Source organism: Microcaecilia unicolor, chromosome 2 (assembly GCF_901765095.1).
Source record: "Microcaecilia unicolor chromosome 2, aMicUni1.1, whole genome shotgun sequence".
NCBI lineage: Eukaryota > Metazoa > Chordata > Amphibia > Gymnophiona > Siphonopidae > Microcaecilia > Microcaecilia unicolor.
This window is the reverse complement of record NC_044032.1, coordinates 346,834,001-346,861,963: the sequence shown is the minus strand read 5'-3', so window position 1 is coordinate 346,861,963 and position 27,963 is coordinate 346,834,001. Positions and strand designations below refer to the sequence as shown.

General features: G+C 45.8%; 1 protein-coding gene, 3 non-coding genes and 3 pseudogenes across 4 annotated transcripts in view; 2 read left to right on the top strand and 5 right to left on the bottom strand.

The window, feature by feature from the left end:
- Window positions 1-27,963, top strand: part of LOC115463701 — a 750,344-nt pseudogene that overhangs the window by 431,185 nt on the left and 291,196 nt on the right.
- The window catches only part of LOC115463714 (zinc finger protein 398-like), a 338,371-nt gene that overhangs the window by 40,846 nt on the left and 269,562 nt on the right, over window positions 1-27,963 (top strand). The gene's annotated exons all lie outside the window — the stretch shown is intronic.
- On the bottom strand, window positions 10,195-10,308 carry LOC115463888 (annotated as a pseudogene).
- Window positions 19,172-19,362, bottom strand: LOC115463859. Its single transcript, XR_003941140.1, has one exon. It is a non-coding gene; the product is annotated as a U2 spliceosomal RNA (small nuclear RNA).
- LOC115463867 lies at window positions 20,087-20,261 on the bottom strand (annotated as a pseudogene).
- On the bottom strand, window positions 26,190-26,380 carry LOC115463857. Its single transcript, XR_003941138.1, has one exon. It is a non-coding gene; the product is annotated as a U2 spliceosomal RNA (small nuclear RNA).
- LOC115463856 lies at window positions 27,104-27,294 on the bottom strand. The gene has a single exon (XR_003941137.1). It is a non-coding gene; the product is annotated as a U2 spliceosomal RNA (small nuclear RNA).

Sequence of the window (27,963 nt, the reverse complement as noted above, 5' to 3'; positions counted from 1 at the left end):
AACTACAACAGCTGTCCTAACCTTTCCCTCCCGGGCAGCACTTGGAGACATATCCTCTCCGTAATCTCCGCTTGTTGGACAAATCTCTCTGTCGTCCCCCTTCTCCTCCACTGCTAATTCCAGGCTTCGTTCCTTTTCCCTTGCGGCACCTTATGCCTGGAATGAACTTCCTGAGTCAGTATGCCTAGCTCCATCTCTACCTGTTTTCAAATCTATGCTGAAAACCCACCTTTCACCACTGCTTTTGGCTCCAAACCACTACTCAATTCCCCTATCCTTGTTCTCCTCACCCAGTACTTTCCTTGCCCTTAATTGTCTTGTCTGTCTGTATTTTTAGATTGTAAACTCTATCGAGCAGGGACTGTCTCTCTGTGTCAGGTGTTCAGCGTTGCGTGCATGCGTCTTGTAGCGCTATAACAAATGTTAATAATAATAATGTACTCTGCCTTAACAATGTCATCAGTTAGTAACTAACTTCATTTCCACCCCCCCCCCCCTTCCCAATAGTCACCGACCATGTGAAATTTAAGGTAACTGATGATCTGAAAAAACACAGGCAATAATTCAGCTTTCTCAAGGGCAATTGATGGTGATACAAACACATAATCAGTACTAAAACTAACCCTCTTTCCCTCTCTAAACCAAGTAATCCCAGGAGCAACAGGGTGAAGACACTTAAAACATCAAGCAGACCTGCATCCACTGTTACTACTACTATTTATCATTTCTAAAGTGCTACTAGATGTACGCAGTGCTGTACACTTCAACATAAAGAGACAGTCCCTGCTCGACAGAGCTTACAATCTAATTAGGACAGACAGGACAAACAAGAGATAAGGGAATATTAAAGTGAGGATGATAAAATAAGGGTTTCTGAATGTGATAATGTAGCACACACACAGTCCATTCCCTCTCAATAATGGAACACAATAGTTCAAAGGTACTGGTTACACTTGTGTGTATGGTGCTCAATCCTCTTTCGGCTCCTACCTTTCCCTCAGTACCCCATCACAAGGGCTCATTTGTCCCCCTCAGTACACGCCTAGCAACCTCACTCTGCATCTCTCCCTCTGCAACTTATTCCTTTCTTTCTGTAAAACAGACACAGTCTCTCCCAAAGTCACTGCCTTCCTTCAGCCTCAACTGACCCCCATCCATCATCTCCCTTAGTCTTAAAGCCTCCCTTACTCCTTATAGGGATTTCTGGGAATCTCCTTACAGGTAACATGGGCTTTGAGCAGCAGACTGGCGACGTGGTTGCTTGCGCCTGCTTGACAATGGTTCAAAGCTGATTGGTGACATTATGAAGTCAGACTCATGGGAGTGCGACAAAGACAACTCTGTCCTTATTACAAATAATACTTTAGGGCGTAAGCATGAATGCAAGGGTTTAAAAGACTTGTGATAAAACACTGTTGAATATACAAACAGTTTTCCTTTTTAAACACATTTTTAGACTTAACTATATAAAAATAAATATCTGAAACTGGTCACCAGGGCAAGTGATTTAAACTTTTCCTTGTGCTTTAAAACAACACCGGTGTAATCATCAACTGTAGCAATACTCTATAATACAGCTGCTGCATAAGCCTGAAGGAAATACCAAGATTTTATCACCACTGTTGGTATATATATCTATATATATCTTGCTTCCGGAACCTCTCATTCCAGCACAGAAGAAGAGGGAGGGTGGACACAGCAGTTGGGTCGCCTCAAGTTCTGAAGAATTGATTGGAACACACTATGCTGTCTCCCTTTGAGCTTTTTACTTGAGGTATCAGAGAAAATGGACTTCCGGTTCTGGTTGCACTGAGCCCTGATAAGTTTCTCATGCTCTCGTATCTGTCTTTCAAAATGATTCTGAATAGCAATCCCTAAAGATTCAGGATCCATGGAAGAACCATAAACTTCAGAGGGCAAAAGTAGAGACTAATAGGACTTCAGCTTTTGTTCTTTCTTATCTTCCCGGGCTTTTCTGAACCTAGGGGTATGTGGCACAGAATTCTGGTTAGAATCTGAAGCTTAAGTTGTTAAGGGTATGAGCACAAAAACAGCAATAAGAAGAGAAAAGGCTGCATCACATGTCCAGACCACCATACAGCTCTCATCATTTCTTCTTTTTGACTCTCTCTTCTTCATCCCAGTAGCATCCTTAAACTGGACCACCAGTTTGGGTTTCAAATAAGCATCTCCGTTGGCCCTGCTGTCACTATCCTGAGAATCAAGCTCCTCCTCTTTCCTCTTATGGCACTCTGCAACATCCATCGAGCGTTCACCAGGATCCTTTGAGGTCTCTTTCCTAGTGGTTAGGGTGGTGGACTTTGATCCTGGGGAACTGAGGAACTGAGTTCGATTCCCACTTCAGGCACAGGCAGCTCCTTGTGACTCTGGGCAAGTCACTTAACCCTCCATTGCCCCATGTAAGCTGCATTGAGCCTGCCATGAGTGGGAAAGCGCGGGGTACAAATGTAACAAAAATAAAATAAAATCAGTGCTCCTCATGCTCCACACAGTGGAAAATCCAACAACTCTCAGAGCGGGTCAACAGTACCCCTTGAAGCACTTCTCCCTCGGAAGAGATGTCTATGGACTGCCTATCCTCTGGAGCAACCTCACCCTGAAGAGACTTGGTCAAGATACTATCACATCCCTCCTGTTGCACTCCATCTTCAAACGATAGAATGAACTGGCCAGCCTCCTCTGGGGTTATCAGGACAGCAGGCTCAACCTGTGAGTCTGGAGAAGCAGTAGCCCCACTCGCCTTTTTGACTATCTTTGGAGTCTCTGTGGCTGTCTCAGGTGTCTCCACAGCTGCCTCGGACCTCTCCTTGGCCTTTTTAGCAGCTACACTTGCACTTCTCAGGCTCACTTCAAAGTCCCTGAAAGGCCTCTTACTGGGTCCTCCTTTACTCCAATTAGCATAGAGGGACAGGATTTTAAAACATGTCCCTTTTTCACAAAGATTGCATGACTTCGTGATGACACAGGTAAAGGTAGTATGCCCAGCACCGCCACAATTGCTGCAATACTGTTAATCACAGTCTGTAGGAAAATGTCCATCACCTCCACATCTCCTACATTTTTTTGACTGGACCACATAGAAGACACTGCCCTGACCTGCCCCAGTCTGTATACAGCTTGGGCTATGGACCCAGTCCTTTGCAGCAGAATCAAAGTGCAAATTGACTTGAAATTTCATAGCTCCACTCTTAACACCGTCTTCATCACAAACTTCACTGCCATGAACAACTTCACAATACTGCTTCAACCATGTAAAAACATCCTGATACTTGACCAGTTCATTGTACATAAGAACAGTCAGTACACATCTCTCAGGTCAAGTGAGGGGAGTAAAAACAAAATTGTGAAGCATAGTACTATCTTTCTTGACTTCTGCCTTGGCAACACACTGTTCCAAAGCTTGAAACATGGTGAACACCACTTCAAATTTCTGGAAAATCAAATAATACAGCTGTCTCGGACCAAATCTCAATTGTTTGTGTGGGATGGGAGTTTGGATTGTTTTTGCTTTGTGATGCTTTTTGTATACTCTGCTTAACTGGGGGGGGGGGGGGGGGAATAAGGTTTTTGATCTTGATCTGGAGCTCAGTTGGCTTAGGATGCTATTATTGTTTTTTATTTACTTATTATGCCACCTGCTGTAAATATAGTAACTTTAAATGTGAATGGTCTCAACTCACCCAAAAAACGTTCATTATTGTTTCAATTTTTATTGCATCAGAAAGCACAGGTGGTTTTTTTACGAGATTCACCTTAAAAGATCCCATGAACACTTGTTAAACCATAGAGTGTACTCTCATATATTGTTTGCAACAGATATTTCTGAGTCAAAAAAACGGGGGTGGCTATTTTGCTTCATAGAGATTTTAAAATACAGATCCAGAAGGTAAAAAGATATCCCCATGGATGATATTTATTGGCCCAGGTCCAGATAGCTGAGGTGAGGCTGACCTTGGCCAATGTTTACGCTCCAAATGTTGGACAGATTGAGTTTTTGACAGAAGTTAAACTTCAAATTGGTGGTTTTATTTAGGGCTCACATCTGCCTGCTCAGCTAAGAGACAACTCCAGCAAAATCCGCCAAACCCAGGTTCCGTCTCCCTGTCCCCCAAATCCATTTATGTTTAAATCTGTTTATTGACGTATTATATAAAACATATAGACATCATGCCCAACAAATAACCTTACTAATACAACAGACAACTTGTAATCCGTCCACATACATCAAGTCATTTTCTTCTTTTATCCCTTGACACTCCCTCCCCCCGCCCTCCCTTCCTTTTAGTATAAGGTTCAACAGTTTTTATTAATGACAATTCAAAGATAACATTGTTAATCTGGTGCATATACAGAAATTCAGAGTATTTAAACAAGCTCTGTTTAAACCGTATGATACAACTCGTTATCAAACTTTTACATTATTATCTCTACCCCTCCCCCCCTCTAAGTGTGAGTCGATATGTGTATGCTTTGACTTTCCATATTGAACTAGCTCCCTCCCGTCCCGGAGGAGGTCCTGGGTCTTATACTCTGATGACCCCCTCCCCCGTTCTGGAAGGTGACACTTTTATTGTGCAGACTTCGTCTACTATACCAAGCTACCAAGTGCTTTGGTTTGTTCTGTTAACCATGTTTGTATCTTAGGTGTAGCTTCTACTCCACCTTAACAGCTCTCCCATACACTGTGACATTTAACAACCCCACCTTCTCCCTTTACCCTCCCACTCCCCCAACCTAATATTAAACAGAAAGAGAGAAAAAAAAATAGCCGCTTCATAGTCGGTTCAGAATAAAGCTTCTCGCCCTGGGTGCCAGAGACTGGATATAAGGTTCCCAGATCCTCAGGAATGCCCTCTTTCCTTTTGGGGAGGATCCCACCTCTCTCCTCTCCATCATCATCAGTTCATATAAGTTATTTCTCCAATGCCAATATTCCGGCGGTTCAGAGTGTACCCAAGCCTGTAGAATCAGTTTCTTACCTACTAAACTGGCTTTCCTGATGAACTGGGCTCCCCCCATGTGCAAAACAAATAACTCATACTGGTCTAAAAGGAGACCCTGCGGAGTAAGCGGAATCTTGCTCTTTAGTATCAACTCTAGAAATCCCACAATTTGCCTCCAATAGTTCTGGATCTTATAACATTCCCAAAGGTAGTGATATAATGTGCCCTCCCTCTGCCCACACTTAGAGCATAAAGGATCAATTCCTCCTCCAAATTTGGATACTTGATACTTTGACATGTAAGCCCTATATAAAATCCTGTATTGACATTCCCTCATGGCTGCATTTCTCGATAGGGTAGGAATCCTCGTCGATAACTTCTGAAAGTCTAGCTTCAGGTTTGGACGCTTTAGATCATGGCCCATTTCCCTAAAATATGGTCTGTTCCTCTATCAGTTTCTGGATTACAAAAAGCATTGGGGGAGATGAGCAGGGGTAAACGCCTCCCTTGCATAGAACTAAAGAATGCCCTTATTTGGCGCCCATGTCCACTACTCAATTTCCTTGCTCTAAAGATCTAACATAATGTGCTATCTGATAATAGCAAATTGATTTTGAGTAATACCTACCCCCAGAGCTCCAAGCTCCAACAATCGTCCCTTGGAATCTAGTACATGTTCCAGTCTGGTGATCCCCATCGTTGCCCACCTACAAAGTACTTTATTCTCCGTACCTGGTGAAAACTGTGGATTGCCCTGCAAAGGCAGAAGATCTGTTACGTCCGCCGCTAGCCCCCATATCTCATTTAACTCTCTCCACATTTGTCTCAAAGGTCTGACCAATATGCTATTGCTTACCCATGACGGGAGTTGTCGGCTCGGGCATTGTAACAAGAAATATAAGTGGTATGGTTTGAAACACTCCTGTTCCAAGCAGCGGGGGGTGTAATCTTGCCTATCTAATAACCAATCACCCAGGTGCCGGAGTAACTAGCCTGATTGTAGCGGCGGAGGTTTGGTAAGCCAATGCCTCCCTCTCTCCACGACCCCATCATGAACTTCAAAGGGAGTTTTGGCTTTGACCCTCTCCAAATGAATTTTCTGACATATTTGAGTATTTGATTTACATCTTTAGCCCGTAATCGTATTGGGAGTACCTGAAATAAGTATAACCATCGTGGAAATTCCGCCATACGAAACAAATGCACTCTGCCATGCAGATTAAGTGGCAGGGCTCCCCATCCGTCTAATCGGTCCCTCAAAGCTGCAATCCTATTACCAATATTCAGCAAATGTATTTCCGATGATTTTTGGGAATCTGTACTCCTAAGTATTGGAGGGACTCTGATGCCCATCGTAGTGGGAACTCTGCTCCCCACATCCGCCTCACGCTATTATCTGTGGCTAGCGCTAATGATTTTGAATAGTTTATTTTAAAGCCAGCGAAATCCCCATATTCCCTAAAAAGTTCTAATAGGGCCTCCAAAGAACTCTTTGGTTGTGTTAGATGGACCAATAAATCATCTGCGAAAGCAGAAATCTTAAACCCTTCAGGTCCCCAATTTACCCCTTCTATTTCTGGGTGGCCCATAATTTCCCTGATCAATGGGTCTAATACCAAGACGAATAGTAGGGGCGAGAGAGGACACCCCTGTCTCGTCCCCCTCCTGATCGGAAATAGAGATGATTGTTCCCCATTAATCCATACATATGCCTGAGGATTTACATATAGTGCTCCTATCGCAGCCTGGAAAGCCCCTTCAATGCCCATCTTAGTTAGTTTTGACGCAGAGAAGGCCTTTGATAGGGTGGTGTGGGGTTTCTATTTGCGGTACTGACAACCAGAGAAGGCCTTTTCTGCCTTTCCACCGTCTCCAAGGATCCAACAGTGCCCTTACATTCTTTGCCACTGCTCTCCCTTGCACAAACCCCACCTGAGGGGGTGCTATTAACCAGGCAAAAGCTTTGCCAGCCGATTAGCCAGGATCTTCGCATATAATTTAAGATCACTATTTAATAGGGAGATTGGTCTATAGGAACTTACGTCAGTGTCGTCCTTCCCGGTTTCCGTAATAAGATAATTTTTGCTATGTTAAGGGAGTCTGTTAGATTATATAACAACATGATCTCAACTGGGACAATACCAGAGGAGGTGTGACCTGCTCTTGTAAGATCTTATAGAATGCTATGCTGAATCCGTCTGGCCCTGGCGCTTTATGCAAGTCACTTTGCTGTAAGGCCAGCATCAATTCCCCTTCCTCAATAGGATTGTTCAAAGTCTCTCTCTGCTCCTCAGTGATCTTGGGCAAATTTTGGTTTATTAAATATAGGTTACTATCTTCTACAATATCGGTAGGTTTTGCATACAGGGCCATATAAAATTCCCTAAATCTCCCTATAATATCTCCAGTTCCCCTTATGAGGTTCCTCCTCTATTTCACTTGTAGGATCCCTGAGGGCCCTTTCTTCCCTTGCACTAACCTGCCCAATAATGCGCCTGCTTTATTTCCATATTGAAATAGTTGATATTTATAATACATTTGCGTTTTTTGTGCTCTTTGTGAAGGAGCTCGTTTAGGTTTTTCTGAGTTACGAGCAACTCCTTCTTGTTCTCGTCTGTTACTTCCTCCCCTAATCTTCCTTCTCACCCGAGCCTCTCTTCCAAGCGAAGGATCTCTTTATCATTCTCCTGGCTCTACTCTGTAGGCTATCACCTCCCCCCTCATTACTGCTTTGGCTGTTTCCCAGTATAGTACCACCTCTTGCCTGTGACCTCCATTAAATTGCTGAAATTCCTGCCATTTTTCACTGATAAAGACTTAAAATTCGGGTCTCTATACAGTTCGAACGGGAATCTCCACCCTCCCTTCCCAGCCCTCTCCAGTAACCTGTAGTTCAAACCATACCATCGCATGGTCCGAAATCTCGCATGGGCCTATCTCTGCTTTTGGCACTTGTGAAAACAGTGTTGGGGATATGAGAAAATAATCTATACGGGATTGGGTCAAGTGCGCTCTGGAGGTGTGCGTATAGTCCCTCTGCGAAGGATGCAATACTCTCCACACATCTATCAGGTTGAGGGCTGAGCAGAGGAAAGGCACACCTCTTGATTGAAATCTATGCTGTAGACCCAATTTGCCACATCTATCTATCTCAGGGTCTATCACCATATTGAAATCCCCTCCAAGTATAACATTGCCCCCCTGGTAGGAGCCCAGCAGTTCCAATAATTTGTTGTAGAATTTCTTGTCATACACATTGGGTGCATATATATGCACAGAATATATGAAGATGTGCCTATTTCTATTTCCATTATCACTATCCTGCCTCCCTCATCCCGTTTTATTGTTCTAATTCGCATCTGCAGGCCCCTCCTAATTAATATCAACACTCCTCCCTTTTTCCCTTGTGCTGGCGATCCTACTGCCAGTTCCACCCAACCCTTCTGAAATTTACTGTGCTCGTTATTGGAGAGATGGGTCTCCTGGAGGAATGCTATGTCAGCTTGTGTCTCTGCAAAGCCTGCAGCACTTTAGTACGTTTCACAGGCGAGGAGATCCCCCCCACATTCCAGGATATCAACTAATGAGTCTAGTCTCTTGTTTTATACCCATAACAGTATCTGATAACTTTCGCACTCTGAAGAGCGCCCCCCAGCCCCTGGGCACCCTCCTTTCTTTGAGCTGTGCTGAGAGCCATATGAAGCTATCAAAACAAACAGAGAAAGAATAAGAGCGAGAAAAAAAAAAAAAAAACCCTTCTCCCGTTGCTCCTTCCATAGTTCCCCTTCCCCCCTCCCCTCCCTTCTCCTTTCCCCCACCTCTAATCTCCTTTTTCCTGTGGTTCTCGCTAGAGAACGAGTCACGCCCCCCCCCCTGTTCCCCCAGCGCTGACCTCCGGATTTTCTACTTCACCCCTATTAGTTATGAGCTTCTAACATTATACAGTCCTGCTTCCTAATATATGGTACTGGCCTTCAATTTACATCAGTTATACTTTAACTTAGACACAGCCTATGATCCAGGAAACTTTGGTGTAATTCCCTCCGTGAGCCGAAAAAGTGCTTGCATGTATTCAGGGATTCTATATTTGTTTACAGTCCTTACTGTGCAGTCCTGCCAGCATTGTATGTGTTCAATGTCCACTCTATCTTCCTCCGCTTGCTCCAACCAAGCCTTTATCACCTCCTTATCACTGATCTCGTGGGCTGCTGATCCTTGTGGCCTCGCTCCCTTCCTCCGTTCTCTGCTCCATTTTGTTAGCAAAGTCCAAGGCCTCCACATGTGAGCTGAAAAAGTGCTGTTTGCCCTTGTACTGAATTCTTAGCTTGGCAGGAAACATCAGAGCGAAGCTGGCTCTTTTTCATACAGGCTCTTACACACTTCCACAAATTGCCTGCGCTGGGCTGCCACTGCCGTTGAAAAGTCTTGAAAACAAAGGATAGTGCGGGTCTCATACTGCACCTTGCCTCTCACTCTCCATGCTCGCAATATTTCTTGCTTGTGGGTGTAGTTGAGAATTTTACATATTATCACACGAGGTCTTTCTAAGTCCTGTCCAGCACGGCCCAACCGGTGTGCTCGCTCGATTTTTAACTCCTTCTCCAACCCAGGTAAGTTTAGTGTCTTGGGCAGCCATGTTTCAAGGAAGTCCCGCAGCTCTACCTCGCGTATTGACTCCGGAAGCCCCACCAGCCTTAAATTATTCCTACGTGATCTATTTTCAAGATCTTCTACTTTAGCTTCCAGTTTGTTCAATTGCTCTTCATTTGTTCTTGCTTGCTTTCACTTTGCTGGCACTGATCTTCCACGTCCGATAATCTCTGCTGAAACCCAGTCAAATCTGTGCGTAAGCTTTCTAGTTTACCGTCCATTTGCACTATTTGATCTGAGATTTTCTGTAATTTTTTGTCGACGGATGCTTCTAATAAAGTGGAGACTTCCGCGGCTATCTCTGCTGCCCGAGCGGAACTCACCGATTCGCTGGACGCGCCAATCTCCGCCATTTTGTTTTCGCCCGTGCGGCTCCATGTGCTGTCTTTCCGGCTGATTTTTGTGGCCATTCTGACCCGAATCTCAGTTCGCCAGCCTTTGCTCACACCGGGGGAGTTTCCCGTGCTTTTCTATCGCAGTTTCGTGGGTTCTCTGCCGATGCGTGCAGCGCTAGGGGAAGTTGTTCTGCGAGGGGACTCGGAGCTCTCTCAAGCGGCGACCTTCCCTTCGCCTAGCATCATGTGACTTATCCCCCCAAATCCATTTAATATAAGGTCCCCGGATAGGGGACGTATCAGATATTAAACTGATAGGAACAGATACTTTAATATCTGAATGAACATTTTGAAAAAGTAAACACAAACACACTTTCATTCTGAGCAAATACAGAGGTTAGAAAAGAACCAACACAATATCATTACCCAGGAATTCCACCCCTTTAACACATTCAAAAACTAAGCCCATCCATTTGACAAAATACTTTCAATCTGAACCAATACAGTCAGTGAAATATAAAATAGCTATCCACACCACCCTTGGACAGCCTACTCAGCAAGGGGGAACCAGGAACCACTTTGGAGAATACTCCATTAACTAAACTGAGGAATGCAGTGATAATAAGCTCCAGTGCGATGCTAAAAAAAAAGCCTCAGGCAGGGAGGATTGTCCTCCTTCGCTTATCACATATTTATTATTTATTGCATTTGTATCCCACATTTTCCCACCTATTTGCAGGCTCAATGTGGCTTACATAGTTTAGTTATGATATTGTCATTCCAGGATATCAGATACAATTAGTAATATGTAGAGATTAAGTAAGGTGAAGAAGAAGGAAGTGATTGGGTGGGTAAGTTTAGAAGGGGACTTTCATAACTGGATGGATTGGTGAGGTGGATTGTTGGGGCTATGGGTTCTCTTTGTAGGCCTTGTTGAAGAGAGATGTTTTCAGAGATTTGCGAAAGTTAGTTATTTCCTCAATTGTTTTTAGGTCTGTGGGTAATGCATTCCATAGCTGCATGCTCATGTAGAAGAAGGTAGTGGCGAGCGGACGAAAGAATCAAGATGGCGTCAGTAGTGGATGTGTGCTCCCAAAGCTCCTGAGACACATCGCTGTTTTTTTCGAGAGAAGTTCTTTTCCCCGATTTCAAAATGGGGAAAAGAAAGGGGAAGACGGCGGTTCCTACCTCCGTGGTTCCGCCGACGACGCCAATCTCCCGACAAACAACTTTGGAAATCTTCGGAATTGGGAGCCATGGTGAACAGTTGACTGCTTCGACGGGTTCGGCTGTTTTAGAAGCGGACCGCAGCATTGAAGGAGCGACGTTGAGCCCTCCTTCTTACACCGCTCCTCCACAACCCGGAAGCGAAAGACTTCCTGAAGGGCCACGGCAGTTGGAAATGCTATTTGCAACGCCGTTGGGAGGAGGACCTTCAGGCACTTCAACCCCGGGAAAGGAGATAACAACGCAGGAGCAATTGCTGGTCAGTGCCCCTGCTCCCCGAGGTTTCGCCGCCGAGAGTAATGGAGGAATACAGAGACCTTCAGTGGTGACTATGAATTCATTATGGGACGCAATTCAAGGGGTTAATAGTACATTACTTCAGATGAATATTACTATTAATGGTGAAATTAAGGAAATTAAACAGACTAGTGAAAATCTGTCCAAAAATTTTCAGGAACAGAAAGAAAAAGTTTTGAAGATGGAAGCTGAAGTTGGAAAACTTCAAAATCTAACGTTTTCCTTAATTAAAGAAAGAGAAATACAGGAAAAGAAACTAGAAAATCTGGAAAATAATGCCCGAAGGAACAATCTAAGGCTAATTAATTTTCCAAAATCACTCCTTGTTACTGCCATAGATATGCTTAAGAGATATTTTACTCAAATACTGGGAATCTCAATGGAGGGTTATCCCCCTATAACGAGAACCCAGTATATTACGGGTGTTTCTAAAATCCCAAAGGAGCAATTATTAGCTGCTCCAGATTTAAACCTGACAGAATTTCTAGAGAACTCTCTGGAAGTAGTTACAGAGAGAACGACACTTATTGTGACTTTCGCACTGGAAATGGACAGAAACAATATTCTGAGACTTTATTTTCGCCATTTAAATGAAATCTTCTTGGGTCAAAAAATACAAATTTTTCCGGATTTGGCAAGGAGTACGCAAAAAAGAAGAAAAGACTTTTTGATATATAAAACTAGAGTCTTAAAGCTGGGTGCTACATTTTTGCTTAAATTTCCTTGCAAATGTTATATTACCTGTGAATCAGTTAATTACATTTTTTTACTCCCTCGAAGTTATTAGATTTTATTGTTCCAAGGAGAGTGCTGGTATACCTGTTGTCTTGCCTCCCTAATTAGAAATGCTGTTTAGTTGGCTGCAGTAATCTGTTTTGACCCCTCCGCTTAAACAATTTAGTTTATATTAATAATTTCTTGTATAATATTCCTAGTATCTTGATTCAAACTTATTGAGGACAAATTTGAAATATTTTCTATAAGTAATGATAAATGTATATTTCCTTATTTAATTTTCTGATATTGCTGAACTTTATATTTTGATGTAAATGGAAAATTCATAAATAAAGAGTTAAAAAAAAAAAAAAGAAGGTAGTGGCACACATCAGCTTGTATTTTAGACCTTTACAGCTGGGGAAGTGCAGATTGAGAAATTTGCCGGACGATTTTGTGGCGTTTCTGGGAGGTAGATCCACAAGGTTTAGCATGTAGATTGGGGTGTCTGCGTGAATGATTTTGTGTACAATCATGCAGATCTTGAACGCAATGCGTTCCTTAAGTGGGAGCCAGTGAAGTTTCTCTCTTAGGGGTTTTGCACTTTCATATTTAGTTTTTCCAAATATGAGTCTGGTGGCAGTATTCTGGGCTGTTTGGAGTTTTTTGATAGTCTGTTCTTTGCAGCCAGCATACAGTGCATTGCAGTAGTCCAGCATAAGCTTCCTTCCAAGCTGACAAATCATGTCTGTGTCCAAAGTAATTGACCTCCACAACCTCAAGCATCGAGCTCTCCACAAGGCATCTTTCAAACAACTAATACCAATCCACAAGCGAACAAGAGGTCCTTGAAACCAACTGTCTATACAGAACTCCCTTCTACCAACTGGACATCAGGATTCATTGCCTGCATCCAAACAAACACTCGCTGCCAAACAGCCTGTGCCATCCTGCAACGCCAGAAGACATGAGCAGTCCTCCCAGGCACAGAGAGCGGTAGGCGCCAGCCTTCTCCGATATAAGAAACTTCTTGTAGGAATGCATCCATGCACTGCTCCCAAGCAAGGTCTTTCTGCGCGTTCAAAAGATGCTTGGCATTAACCATCCCCACACAGCTTTGCATTCCTCTGCACTCAATTTCCCAACAGGGGATATTCTTGTTTTACCTGCCAAAATAACTTTCTCTATCCCCCTTGCTGAGAGGTCATCCAAGAGTATACCCCGTAATGCAAATTTAAACACAATCCTTTATCACTTTATAAACAAATTGTCAAGATTCAGCGTGAGGGACAGTATGCTGGAACCCCAAACCCCAGCCCTTACACACAAACAATTGCAAATACAACCTAGCAAAATACGACCATAACCATAACTCTCTATGTCTCTCCACCACTGCCAGAAGAAACACACACTGACACACTTAATCACTTCCAAATCAGGCACCTTCCCTCCCCCGCACTCAAGCGGGTAGCGCATGACCTCCCGCTTGAGCCGTTCCATCTTCCCACCCCAAATAAAACAGAACACCTGTCTCGTCAAAGTCCTCAACCCAAAGGAACCAATAGGAAATACAGAAGCCACATGCAACATCAATGGCAAGAGTTCATTTTTAACAATTAGGACCCGCCCCGACAGTCAAACTTCGTGTCTTCCACTGAGTTATTCTACTCTGTGTCTTCTCAAACACCTCCTGCCAATTACGACTAGCCATATTTTCCCAAAAAACAACCCAGAATCTTAATCCTTAACTCCCAATCCACCTCACCCCTCCAGTTAAGATACAAGCACTCACTCTTACTAATGTTAATCTTTGAGGAGGAAGCTGCAACAAACCTTGCACAATGCCAGCCCATCCACTTTATGGAGTCATTATCCCTACAAAAAATCGTCACATCATCCATATAAAGGGCCAAACGTGCTTCTAAGCCCCCACTACCTGGGAGAGGCACGCCCCTAATACGGGCCTCCTTCCTAATTGCGCTAGCAAATGGTTCAATTGCCAGTACGTAAAGAAGAGGAGAGATAGGACATCCCTGCCTCACCCCTGATTGCACTCTAAACTCTGCACTCAGAAACCCATTCACCAATACCTTACTAACACTATCCTGCAACAAAGCACTTACCCACTCAATAAATCTAAATCCCAAACCCATCTTTCCCATAACGGACCACAAAATGTCCTGTTCACCCTATCATAAGCTTTCTTTTGATCCAAGGAAACCACACACACCGGCTGGTTCCGCTCCTCGCAGTATAAAATTACATCCTTCACCAAAGCTTGGTTATCCACAATTCTGCGTCCTTGGATACCACAGGTCTGAGCTGGACCAACCACCTTCCCTATCACCTCTTGCAAGCGGAAAAACGTCTTAGCCAGGATCTTATAATCAGCATTCAAGAGAGTAATTGGACGCCAGTTCTTAACCTGGCGCCTATCACCTTTCTTTTAATCAACACAATCAACCCTTTTCTCAGTGAGGCTGGCAATGCCCCTTTATCCAAACTCTCTCACAACATGGCCAAAAAATCCCCCTGACGAAGAGACCAAAACTCCCTATAGAACTCAATGGGTAAACCATCCTCTCCTGGGACCTTCCCCCCTTTCATAGACTTCACTGCTCTCTCAACCTCCTCTCCCTCCAAATCCCTCCCCAGGGCACACTTTCCCCTTTCAAACCTCCCCTTCTAAGTAACTCAAATATTCCAAGGCGATGTCCTGATCATACGCCCGAGAGGTATACAACTCTGTATAATACTGCAAAACTAATCCCTGATCCTCTCTGTATCCCTCTGTTCAATATCATTCTCATTCATCTTGCTAGTCAAAATGGATGAACGCGCCCTCACCTTATGGAAAAAGAACCTTGAACAGCGCTCATGTTCCTCAATAAACTGTGCTCAGGCCCGAAACATGACAGACTGCATCCTCTTCTGATACCAGTCTTAACTTATGCTTAACCTCAATTATATCCCGCTGTACCTCAAAGCCAAACCCTGCCAAAACATATAAATTCTGCAGAGTGGCCCCCAACTTTTCAACTACCCTCTTATCCCTCCTTGCCTTAGCCATTCCCTTTTGTACAAAGAAGTCCCTTGTTCGAATCTTAAGATTCTCCCACCATTCACCCAGGGAAGAAAATAAATTTTTAAAGAACTCCAATCATGAAACTTCCTCACATACTCTGCCTTAACAGTTTCATCACTCAATAAACTAATATTTAATTTCCACCACCCCTTTCCAATAGACACCGTCCATAGAAATTTTAGGCTGACCTTCAAGGCCTGATGATCTGAAAAAACACAGTTAATAATTCAGCTTTCTCAAGAGCAACTGATGGTTTAGTGAGGGGAAGAGGGCTGGGTCTAGAATTGACTATGTGTTTGTGTCACCAAGTGAACCCAGGAGCAGCGGGTTGAAGACACTTAAAACATCAAGCAGACCTGCATCCACCGTCAGATCCCTCAGGGTATGAGACCTCCCATCCAACCCCCACTAGTTTCCGATAACTTATCCTCTTGGCCAATACTGCATTAAAATCCTTTGCCAACACCACAACCCTATGTGTTAACAATAACAGTTCTAATCTCTCAAACACCTCAACCCTCTCTCTCAGCTCTGTTGGAGCATACACATTAATCAGCCTAATAGCCCTCTCCCTCCAGGACCCATCCACACATACCACCCTCCCTTTCACATACTCCAAGACATGATCCACTTGAAAGTCTGCATTTCCTGCCCGAATCCCAACTCCTGAACCTTACTGTTTCCCCCCCCCCCCCCCGACCACACCGACCACCCAACATCCCATCTGTTTTCCACCTCCTGATGCAGGACAGCATCTGGAATTCCACATTCCTGCAAAAAGAAAATGTCACAACCAACACTCTTCAAATACAGCATTACAGCCCCACACGTCCCCTTATCTCTTATATTCCGAACATTAATGGAGCACAAACGAAACATTAGAAGCCCAAAGAGAGTGAACTGCATCAAATGTCCAGACCACCCTACAGCGCTCATCATTTCTTCTTCTTAACTCTCTTTCTCTTCCATCCTTTTCCATCCCAGTAGCACCCTGAAATTGGACCACCAGCTCAGGCTCCAAATAAGCCCCTCCTGTGGCCCAATGTCACTATCCTGTGAGTCACGCTCCTCTTTTCTTTTATGGCACTCCACAACATCCATTGAACGTTCAGCAGGATCCTCCGAGGTCTGTTCCCCCTCAGTGCTCCCCATACTCCACACAGTAGAAACATCCAACAGCTCTTGAAGTGGATCAACAACATCCTCTTGAAGCAGCTCTCCCTCAGAACAAATGTCCATGGACTGCCCATCCCCTGAAGCACCCCACCCTGAGGGGACTCAGGGACGATACTAGCACATGCCTCCTGTTGTATTTCATCTTCAGCTAATAGAATAGCCTGGCCAAACTCCTCCTGGGTTGTCAGGTCAGCAGGCTCAGCCTCAGAGTCCAAAGGAGCATTAGTCCCTCTTGCCATTTTAACTATCTTGAGTCTCTATGGCAATCGCAGGCTCTCCACAGCTACCTCAGATCTCTCCTTGGACTTTTCAGCAGCTACATGTGCACTCCTCGGCCTCACATCAAAGTCCCGTGAAGGCCCGTGAGTGAGTCCTTTACTCCGATTGGCATAGGAATATGGACAAGATTAAAAGACATGCCCCTTTTCACCACGCAGATTGCACAATTTGGAGATGACACAGGTAAAGGCAGTATGCCCAACACTACTACAATTGCTGCAATACTCTTGATCACAGTCTCTAGCAAAATGTCCATCACCAACACATTTCCTACATTTTTTTTGGCTGGCCCACATAGAAGATGCTGCCCTGACATGCCCCAATCTGTATACAGCTTGGCAAATGGACCCTATCTTTTGCAGCAGAATCATATCTCAACTTGACATGAAATTTCATAGATCCACTCTTCACACCATCCTCATTACGAACTTCATTGCCATGGACAACTTCGCAATACTGCTTCAACCATGTAAAGACATCCTCATACTTCACCAATTCACTGTACATCAAAACAGTGATTGCATGCCTCTCCAGTTGAGTAAAGAGAGTAAAAACAAAGTTACGGAGTGCTGTACTTTCTTTCCTATCTTCCATCTTGGCAACACACTACCCCAAAGCTTGAAAAGTAGCAAAAACCACTTCAAATTTTTTACCACCAGCAAAAGCGAACAAATAATTCAGCTCTCTTAGAGCAAATTGCAATTCTTTCTGTAAAATCAGGTGACTGAACAGCAACTGTGCCATAAGTACATAAGTACATAAGTAGTGCCATACTGGGAAAGACCAAAGGTCCATCTAGCCCAGCATCCTGTCACCGACAGTGGCCAATCCAGGTCAAGGGCACCTGGCACGCTCCCCAAATGTAAAAACATTCCAGACAAGTTATACCTAAAAATGCGGAATTTTTCCAAGTCCATTTAATAGCGGTCTATGGACTTGTCCTTTAGGAATCTATCTAACCCCTTTTTAAACTCCGTCAAGCTAACCGCCCGTACCACGTTCTCCGGCAACGAATTCCAGAGTCTAATTACACGTTGGGTGAAGAAAAATTTTCTCCGATTCGTTTTAAATTTACCACACTGTAGCTTCAACTCATGCCCTCTAGTCCTAGTATTTTTGGATAGCGTGAACAGTCGCTTCACATCCACCCGATCCATTCCACTCATTATTTTATACACTTCTATCATATCTCCCCTCAGCCGTCTCTTCTCCAGCTGAAAAGCCCTAGCCTTCTCAGCCTCTCTTCATAGGAAAGTCGTCCCATCCCCACTATCATTTTCGTCGCCCTTCGCTGTACCTTTTCCAATTCTACTATATCTTTTTTGAGATACGGAGACCAGTACTGAACACAATACTCCAGGTGCGGTCGCACCATGGAGCGATACAACGGCATTATAACATCCGCACACCTGGACTCCATACCCTTCCTAATAACACCCAACATTCTATTCGCTTTCCTAGCCGCAGCAGCACTGAGCAGAAGGTTTCAGCGTATCATCTTCCTCTTGCTTCAAAACAAACTGCATTCCGGCCGCATCCATGAGGCCGCCATCTCCTGGGCACCTCCCCGAAGGGAAACACCAAAAGCGCTTGTGACAACCGCTGTCACAAACAACACCTCGCACCTTAATGACGAGAACAGGGATACTGCGGGTTAGGCCGAAGCCAGCATTTCTCCCCATCAGGGTCCCCTGATCTTAGCCAAAAGGCCGAGAAGCGATGCCGCTGCTTGTTGCTCAGCCGCTGTGCTTTGGCCCCTCCTCTTGGCTGCTCAGGGTGAAAAGACTCGGGTCCACACAGCCGGCGACATCACGGTTCCATCGAGCGGGCACCGCTGGGCGCGTTTTTAGCACGATGGCTAAAAAAGGAAACGCCTTTCCGAGAAAGCCTAAAGGTGACTGATGCGTGCGAGACAGAGACAGAAAAACCCTGCAGCTGGGCCTCATCTGCATGAGTACTCTTCTGTGGCTCAGGGGCGTAGCCACAGTATTTCGCGTGGCCCTCACAGGCAAACTTAATCCCCTATGGGATGGAAAGGGGGCGGGGAGGTGGATACTAGTCAAGCTTTTTTTTTTTTCCTCTTCCCCTCCCCGCCACACAAGCCTGCTTTCTGTGAAAAGGCTCACATCTGCCTGCTGGGCTAACAGACGAATCCAGCAAAATCCACCGAAACCACAGGTCGTGGGATCGAATCCCGGCAGGTCGGGAGCGGAATAAAATTTAATTCCAGATGGGGGAGAGCAAAAGACCTGCAAGGGTAAGAGAAGGAAAAAAAGAACAGAGTTGGAGGGTGGGAAAGAAAAAAAGGTATCCAGGGAGCAGCTGCATGTGCATTCTAAAAGCAAAAGTGACTACAGAAGACCTCGCTGAAATCCAAAAAAAAATAGAAGAACCGCTCAAATGAGAACCAAGCTCTAACTTTTACTTTTCAGATCTTCCGTATACGGAAGCGCACCGTGCCTAGAAGTACTGCAATACCAGGTCGATGCACGGAGCGGACGAAGCAAGCTCCGGTTCCGTCTCCCTGTCCCAAAAATCCATTTAATATAAGGTCCCCAGATAGGGGACGTATCAGATATTAAACTGATAAGAACAGATACTACACTTGATCTTAGCCAAAAGGCCGAGAAGCGATGCCGCTGCTTGTTGCTCAGCCCGCTGTGCTTTGGCCCCTCCTCTTGGCTGCTCAGGGTGAAAAGACTCGGGTCCACACAGCGGCGACATCACGGTTCCATCGAGCGGGCACCGCTGGGCGCGTTTTTAGCACGATGGCTAAAAAAGGAAACGCCTTTCCGAGAAAGCCTAAAGGTGACTGATGCGTGCGAGACAGAGACAGAAAAACCCTGCAGCTGGGCCTCATCTGCATGAGTACTCTTCTGTGGCTCAGGGGCGTAGCCACAGTATTTCGCGTGGCCCTCACAGGCAAACTTAATCCCCTATGGGATGGAAAGGGGGCGGGGAGGTGGATACTAGTCAAGCTTTTTTTTTTTTCCCTCTTCCCCTCCCCGCCACACAAGCCTGCTTTCTGTGAAAAGGCTCACATCTGCCTGCTGGGCTAACAGACGAATCCAGCAAAATCCACCGAAACCACAGGTCGTGGGATCGAATCCCGGCAGGTCGGGAGCGGAATAAAATTTAATTCCAGATGGGGGAGAGCAAAAGACCTGCAAGGGTAAGAGAAGGAAAAAAAAAACAGAGTTGGAGGGTGGGAAAGAAAAAAAGGTATCCAGGGAGCAGCTGCATGTGCATTCTAAAAGCAAAAGTGACTACAGAAGACCTCGCTGAAATCCAAAAAAAAATAGAAGAACCGCTCAAATGAGAACCAAGCTCTAACTTTTACTTTTCAGATCTTCCGTATACGGAAGCGCACCGTGCCTAGAAGTACTGCAATACCAGGTCGATGCACGGAGCGGACGAAGCAAGCTCCGGTTCCGTCTCCCTGTCCCAAAAATTCATTTAATATAAGGTCCCCAGATAGGGGACGTATCAGATATTAAACTGATAAGAACAGATACTTTTACTTTTGAAAATGATTTATTCAGATACTAAACACATACATACTGTCAAACTGAACCTATACACAGGTCAGAAAAATTACCTACACAATGACAGTACCCCAATCTTCCACACTTTAAACCATTCAAAAACACTAAACCCACTGATTTGACAAAAAATCTGAAACAATACAGTCAGTGAAATGGACATAATACCTCCCACCACCCCTGAACAGCCTACTCAGCAAGGGGGACCCAGGAACCACTTTGGAGAAAACTCCCGTAACTAAACTGAGGAATGCAGTGCCAATAAGCTCCAGTGCCATGCCAAAAAAGCCTCAGGCAAGGAGGAATGGCCTCCCTCCCGTATCACATATGCCAGCATAAGCTTCCTTCCAAGCTGACAAATCATGCCTGTGTCCAAAGTAATTGACCTCCACAACCTCAAGCATCGCGCTCTCCACAAGGCATCTTTCAAACAACTAATACCAATCCACAAACGCACACAAGAGGTCTTTGAAACCAACTGTCCGTACATGACCCCCTCCTCTACCACCCGGACATCAGGATTCATTGCCTGCATCCAAACAAACACTCGCTGCCAAACAGCCTGTGCCACCCTGCAACGCCAGAAAACATGAGCAGGCGACTCCTCGCCAACACAGCCTTCCCAAGCACAGAGAGTGGTCGGCGCCAGCCTTCTCCGATACAAGAAACTTCTTGTAGGAATACAGCCGTGCACCGCTCCCCAAGCCAGGTCTTTCTGCTCGTTCAAAAGATACTTGGCATTAACCATTCTCCACACAGCTTTGCATTCCTCTGCACTCAATTTCCCAACAGGGCACATTCTTGTTTTACCTGCCAAAATAACTGTCTCTATCCCCCTCGCTGAGAGGTCAGCCAACACCATACCCCGTAATGCAAATTTTTTAACACAATCTTTTATCACTTTATAAACAAATGGACAAGATTCAGCATGGGGGACAGTATGCTGGAACCCCAAACCCCAGCCCTTACACACAAACAATTGCAAATACAACCTGGCAAAATACGACCATAACCGTAACTCTCTATGTTCCTCCACCACTGCCTGAAGAAACTCACACACTGACACACTTAACAACTTCACTTCCAAATCAGGCACCTTCCTTCCCCCGCACTCAAGCGGGTAGCGCATGACTTCCCGCTTGAGACGTTCCATCTTCCCACCCCAAATAAAACAGAACATCTGTCTCGTCAAAGTCCTCAACCCAAAGGAACCAATAGGAAACACAGGAGCCACATGCAACATCAATGGCAAGAGTTCATTTTCACAATTAGGACCCTCCCTGATAAGGTCAAATTTCGTGTCTTCCACTGAGTTATTCTACTCTGTGTCTTTTCAAACACCCTCTGCCAATTACGACTAGCCATATTTTTCCCAAAAAACAACCCCAGGATCTTAATCTCCTCCCGAACTCTCCTTAACCCCCAATCCACCTCACTACCCCTCCAATTAAGATACAAGCACTCACTCTTACTAATGTTAATCTTTGAAGAGGAAGCTGCAGCAAACCTTGCACAATGCCAGCCCATCCACTTTATGGAGTCATTATCCCTACAAAAAATGGTCACATCATCCATGTAAAGAGCCAACCGTGCTTCTAAACCCCCACTACCTGGGAGAGGCACGCCTCTAATACGGGCCTCCTTCCTAATTGCGCTAGCAAATGGTTCAATTGCCAGTACGTAAAGAAGAGGGGAGATAGGACATCCCTGCCTCACCCCTGATTGCACTCTAAACTCTGCACTCAGAAACCCATTCACCAAAACCTTACTAACACTATCCTGCAACAAAGCCCTCACCCACCCAATAAATCTAAATCCCAAACCCATCTTTCCCATAACGGACCACAAAAATGCTCTGTTCACCCTATCATAGGCTTTCTCTTGATCCAAGGAAACCACACACACCGGCTGGTTCCGCTCCTCACAGTATAAAAGTACATCCCTCACCAAAGCTTGATTATCCACAATTCTACGGCCTGGGATGCCACAAGTCTGAGCTGGACCAACCACCTTCCCTATCACCTCTTGCAAGCGGAAAAACAACGTCTTAGCCAGGATTTTATAATCAGTATTCAAGAGAGTAATTGGACGCCAGTTCTCAACCTGGCGCCTATCCCCTTTCTTTTAATCAACACAATCAACCCTTTTCTCAGTGAAGCCGGCAATGCCCCTTTATCCAAAATCTCTCTCAACATGGCCAAAAAATCCCCCTGAAGAAGAGACCAAAACTCCCTATAGAATTCAATGGGTAAACCATCCTCTCCTGGAACCTTCCCCCCTTTCATAGACTTCACTGCTCTCTCCACCTCCTCTCCCTCCAACTCCCTCCCCAGGCCCTGACTTTCCTCTTTCGACACCTCCCCGTCTAAGCACCTCAAATAGTCCAAGGCGATGTCCTGATCATACGCCCGAGAGGTATACAACGCTGTATAATACTGCAAAACTAACCCTTTAATCCTCTCTGTATCCCTCTGTTCAATACCATTCTCATCCAGCAGGCTAGTCAGAATGGATGTCCGCGCCCTCACCTTATGAAAAAGAACCTTGAGCAGCGCTCATGTTCCTCAATAAACTGCGCTCGGGCCCGAAACATGACAGACTGCATCCTCTGCTGATACCAGTCTCTTAACTTATGCTTAACCTCAATTATATCCCGCTGTACCTCAAAGCCAAACCCTGCCAAAACATATAAATTCTGCAGAGTGGCCTCCAACTTTTCAACCACCCTCTTATCCCTCCTTGCCTTAGCCCTTCCCTTTTGTACAAAAAAATCCCTTGTTCGAATTTTAAGATTCTCCCACCATTCCCCCAGGGAAGAAAATAAATCTTTAAAGAACTCCAAGCATGAAACTTCCGCACATACTCTGCCTTAACATTGGCATCACTCAATAAACTAATATTTAATTTCCACCACCCCTTTCCAATAGCCACTGTCCCTGGAAAATTTAAGCTGACCTTCAGGGCCTGATGATCTGAAAAAAACACAGGTAATAGGTCAGCTTTCTCAAGAGCAACTGATGGTGACACAAACACATAGTCAATTCTAGACCCAGCCCGCTTTCCTTCACTAAACCAAGTGAACCCAGGAGCAGCGGGTTGCAGACACTTAAACACATCAAGCAGACCTGCATCCACCGTTAGATCCCTCAGGGCATGAGAACTCCCATCCAACCCTCCGCTAACTGCCGATAACCTATCCTCTTTGGCCAATACTGCATTAAAGTCCCCTGCCAACACCACCACCCTATGTGTTAACAATAATGGTTCTAATCTCTCAAACACCTCAACCCTCTCTCTCAGCTCAGTTGGAGCATACACATTAATCAGCCTAACCGCCCTCTCCCTCCAGGTCCCATCCACACACACAACCCTCCCTTTCACACACTCCAAAACACACTCCACTTGAAAGTCTGCATTCCCTGCCAAAATCCCAACTCCTGAACATTTATTACTGTTATCCCCAGACCACACCGACCACCCAACATCCCATCTGTTTTCCATCTCCTGGTGCAAGACAGCGTCCGGAATCCCACATTCCTGCAAAAAGAAAATGTCACATCCAACACTCTTCAAATACAGCATTACCGCCCCACACTTCCCCTTATCTCTTATACTCCGAACATTAATGGAGCATAAAAGAAACATTAGGAGCCCAAAGAGAGTAAACTGCATCAAATGCCCAGGACACCCCACAGCGCTCATCGTTTCTTCTTCTTAACTCTCTCTTTCCCTTCCTTTTCCATCCCAGTAGCACCCTGAAATTGGACCACCAACTCAGGCTCCAAATAAGCCCCTCCTGTGGCCCCAATGTCACTATCCTGTGAGTCCCGCTCCTCCTCTTTCCTTTTATGACACTCCGCAACATCCATCGAACATCCAGCAGGATCCTCCGAGGTCTCTTCCCCCTCAGTGCTCCCCATACTCCACACAGTAGAAACATCCAGTAGCTCTTGAAGCGGATCAACAATATCCCCTCGAAACAGCTCTCCCTCGAAACAAATGTCCATGGACTGCCTATCCCCTGGAGTCTTCTCCTCCTGAGGGGACTCAGGCACGGGACTAGCACATGCCTCCTGTTGTATTCCATCTTCAGCAACTAGACTAGCCTGGCCAGCCTCCTCCGGGGTTGTCAGGACAGCCGGCTCAGCCTCAAAATCCAAAGGAGCCGTAGCCCCTCTTGCCAGTTTGACTATCAGAGGGGTCTCTATGGCTACCGCCAGGCTCTCCACAGCTACCTCAGATCTCTCCTTAGCCTTTTCAGCAGCTACATGTGCACTCCTTGGCCTCCCATCAAGTCTCGCGAAGGCCCACACCTGGGTCCTCCTTTACTCCGATTGGCATAGGAATACGGGCAAGATTTGAAGACATGTCCCTGTTCACCACACAGATTACACGATTTGGAGATGACACAGATAAAGGCAGTATGCCCAACACTGCCACAATTGCTGCAGTACTCTTGATCACAGTCTCTAGCAAAATGTCCATCACCTCCACATTTCCTACATTTTTTTGGCTGGCCCACGTAGAAGACGCTGCCCTGACATGCCCCAATCTGTATACGGCTTGGCACATGGACCCAATCCTTTGCAGCAGCATCATATCTCAACTTGACATGAAATTTCATAGCTCCACTCTTCACTCCATCCTCATCACGAACTTCATTGCCATGGACAACTTCACAATACTGCTTCAACCATGTAAAAACATCCTCATATTTCACCAGTTCACTGTACATCAAAACAGTCACTACCCCGCCTCTCAGGTCGAGTAAGGGGAGTAAAAACAAAATTACGGAGTGCGGTACTTTCTTTCTTATCTTCCATCTTGGCAACACACTGCTCCAAAGCTTGAAAAGTAGCGAAAACTACTTCAAATTTTTTCCACCAGGAAAAGCAAACAAATAATCCAGGTCTCTTGGTCCAAATCCCAGCTCTTTCTGCAAATCAGGCGACTGAACAGCAATCGCTCCATCGTAAAATCTCCTCTTGCTTCAAAACAAACTGCATTCCGGCGCATCCATGAGGCCGCCATCTCCTGGGCACCTCCCCGAAGGGAAACACCAAAGCGCTTGTGACACCGCTGTCAACAAACAACACCTCGCACCTTAATGACGAGAACAGGGATACTGCGGGTTAGGCCGAAGCCAGCATTTCTCCCCATCAGGGTCCCCTGATCTTAGCCAAAAGGCCGAGAAGCGATGCCGCTGCTTGTTGCTCAGCCGCTGTGCTTTGGCCCCTCCTCTTGGCTGCTCAGGGTGAAAAGACTCGGGTCCACACAGCCGGCGACATCACGGTTCCATCGAGCGGGCACCGCTGGGCGCGTTTTTAGCACGATGGCTAAAAAAGGAAACGCCTTTCCGAGAAAGCCTAAAGGTGACTGATGCGTGCGAGACAGAGACAGAAAAACCCTGCAGCTGGGCCTCATCTGCATGAGTACTCTTCTGTGGCTCAGGGTGTAGCCACAGTATTTCGCGTGGCCCTCACAGGCAAACTTAATCCCCTATGGGATGGAAAGGGGGCGGGGAGGTGGATACTAGTCAAGCTTTTTTTTTTTTCCTCTTCCCCTCCCCGCCACACAAGCCTGCTTTCTGTGAAAAGGCTCACATCTGCCTGCTGGGCTAACAGACGAATCCAGCAAAATCCACCGAAACCACAGGTCGTGGGATCGAATCCCGGCAGGTCGGGAGCGGAATAAAATTTAATTCCAGATGGGGGAGAGCAAAAGACCTGCAAGGGTAAGAGAAGGAAAAAAAGAACAGAGTTGGAGGGTGGGAAAGAAAAAAGGTATCCAGGGAGCAGCTGCATGTGCATTCTAAAAGCAAAAGTGACTACAGAAGACCTCGCTGAAATCCAAAAAAAAATAGAAGAACCGCTCAAATGAGAACCAAGCTCTAACTTTTACTTTTCAGATCTTCCGTATACGGAAGCGCACCGTGCCTAGAAGTACTGCAATACCAGGTCGATGCACGGAGCGGACGAAGCAAGCTCCGGTTCCGTCTCCCTGTCCCAAAAATCCATTTAATATAAGGTCCCCAGATAGGGGACGTATCAGATATTAAACTGATAAGAACAGATACTACACTTGATCTTAGCCAAAAGGCCGAGAAGCGATGCCGCTGCTTGTTGCTCAGCCGCTGTGCTTTGGCCCCTCCTCTTGGCTGCTCAGGGTGAAAAGACTCGGGTCCACACAGCCGGCGACATCACGGTTCCATCGAGCGGGCACCGCTGGGCGCGTTTTTAGCACGATGGCTAAAAAAGGAAACGCCTTTCCGAGAAAGCCTAAAGGTGACTGATGCGTGCGAGACAGAGACAGAAAAACCCTGCAGCTGGGCCTCATCTGCATGAGTACTCTTCTGTGGCTCAGGGGCGTAGCCACAGTATTTCGCGTGGCCCTCACAGGCAAACTTAATCCCCTATGGGATGGAAAGGGGGCGGGGAGGTGGATACTAGTCAAGCTTTTTTTTTTTTCCCTCTTCCCCTCCCCGCCACACAAGCCTGCTTTCTGTGAAAAGGCTCACATCTGCCTGCTGGGCTAACAGACGAATCCAGCAAAATCCACCGAAACCACAGGTCGTGGGATCGAATCCCGGCAGGTCGGGAGCGGAATAAAATTTAATTCCAGATGGGGGAGAGCAAAAGACCTGCAAGGGTAAGAGAAGGAAAAAAAGAACAGAGTTGGAGGGTGGGAAAGAAAAAAAGGTATCCAGGGAGCAGCTGCATGTGCATTCTAAAAGCAAAGTGACTACAGAAGACCTCGCTGAAATCCAAAAAAAAATAGAAGAACCGCTCAAATGAGAACCAAGCTCTAACTTTTACTTTTCAGATCTTCCGTATACGGAAGCGCACCGTGCCTAGAAGTACTGCAATACCAGGTCGATGCACGGAGCGGACGAAGCAAGCTCCGGTTCCGTCTCCCTGTCCCAAAAATCCATTTAATATAAGGTCCCCAGATAGGGGACGTATCAGATATTAAACTGATAAGAACAGATACTACACTTGATCTTAGCCAAAAGGCCGAGAAGCGATGCCGCTGCTTGTTGCTCAGCCGCTGTGCTTTGGCCCCTCCTCTTGGCTGCTCAGGGTGAAAAGACTCGGGTCCACACAGCCGGCGACATCACGGTTCCATCGAGCGGGCACCGCTGGGCGCGTTTTTAGCACGATGGCTAAAAAAGGAAACGCCTTTCCGAGAAAGCCTAAAGGTGACTGATGCGTGCGAGACAGAGACAGAAAAACCCTGCAGCTGGGCCTCATCTGCATGAGTACTCTTCTGTGGCTCAGGGGCGTAGCCACAGTATTTCGCGTGGCCCTCACAGGCAAACTTAATCCCCTATGGGATGGAAAGGGGGCGGGGAGGTGGATACTAGTCAAGCTTTTTTTTTTTTCCCTCTTCCCCTCCCCGCCACACAAGCCTGCTTTCTGTGAAAAGGCTCACATCTGCCTGCTGGGCTAACAGACGAATCCAGCAAAATCCACCGAAACCACAGGTCGTGGGATCGAATCCCGGCAGGTCGGGAGCGGAATAAAATTTAATTCCAGATGGGGGAGAGCAAAAGACCTGCAAGGGTAAGAGAAGGAAAAAAAGAACAGAGTTGGAGGGTGGGAAAGAAAAAAAGGTATCCAGGGAGCAGCTGCATGTGCATTCTAAAAGCAAAAGTGACTACAGAAGACCTCGCTGAAATCCAAAAAAAAATAGAA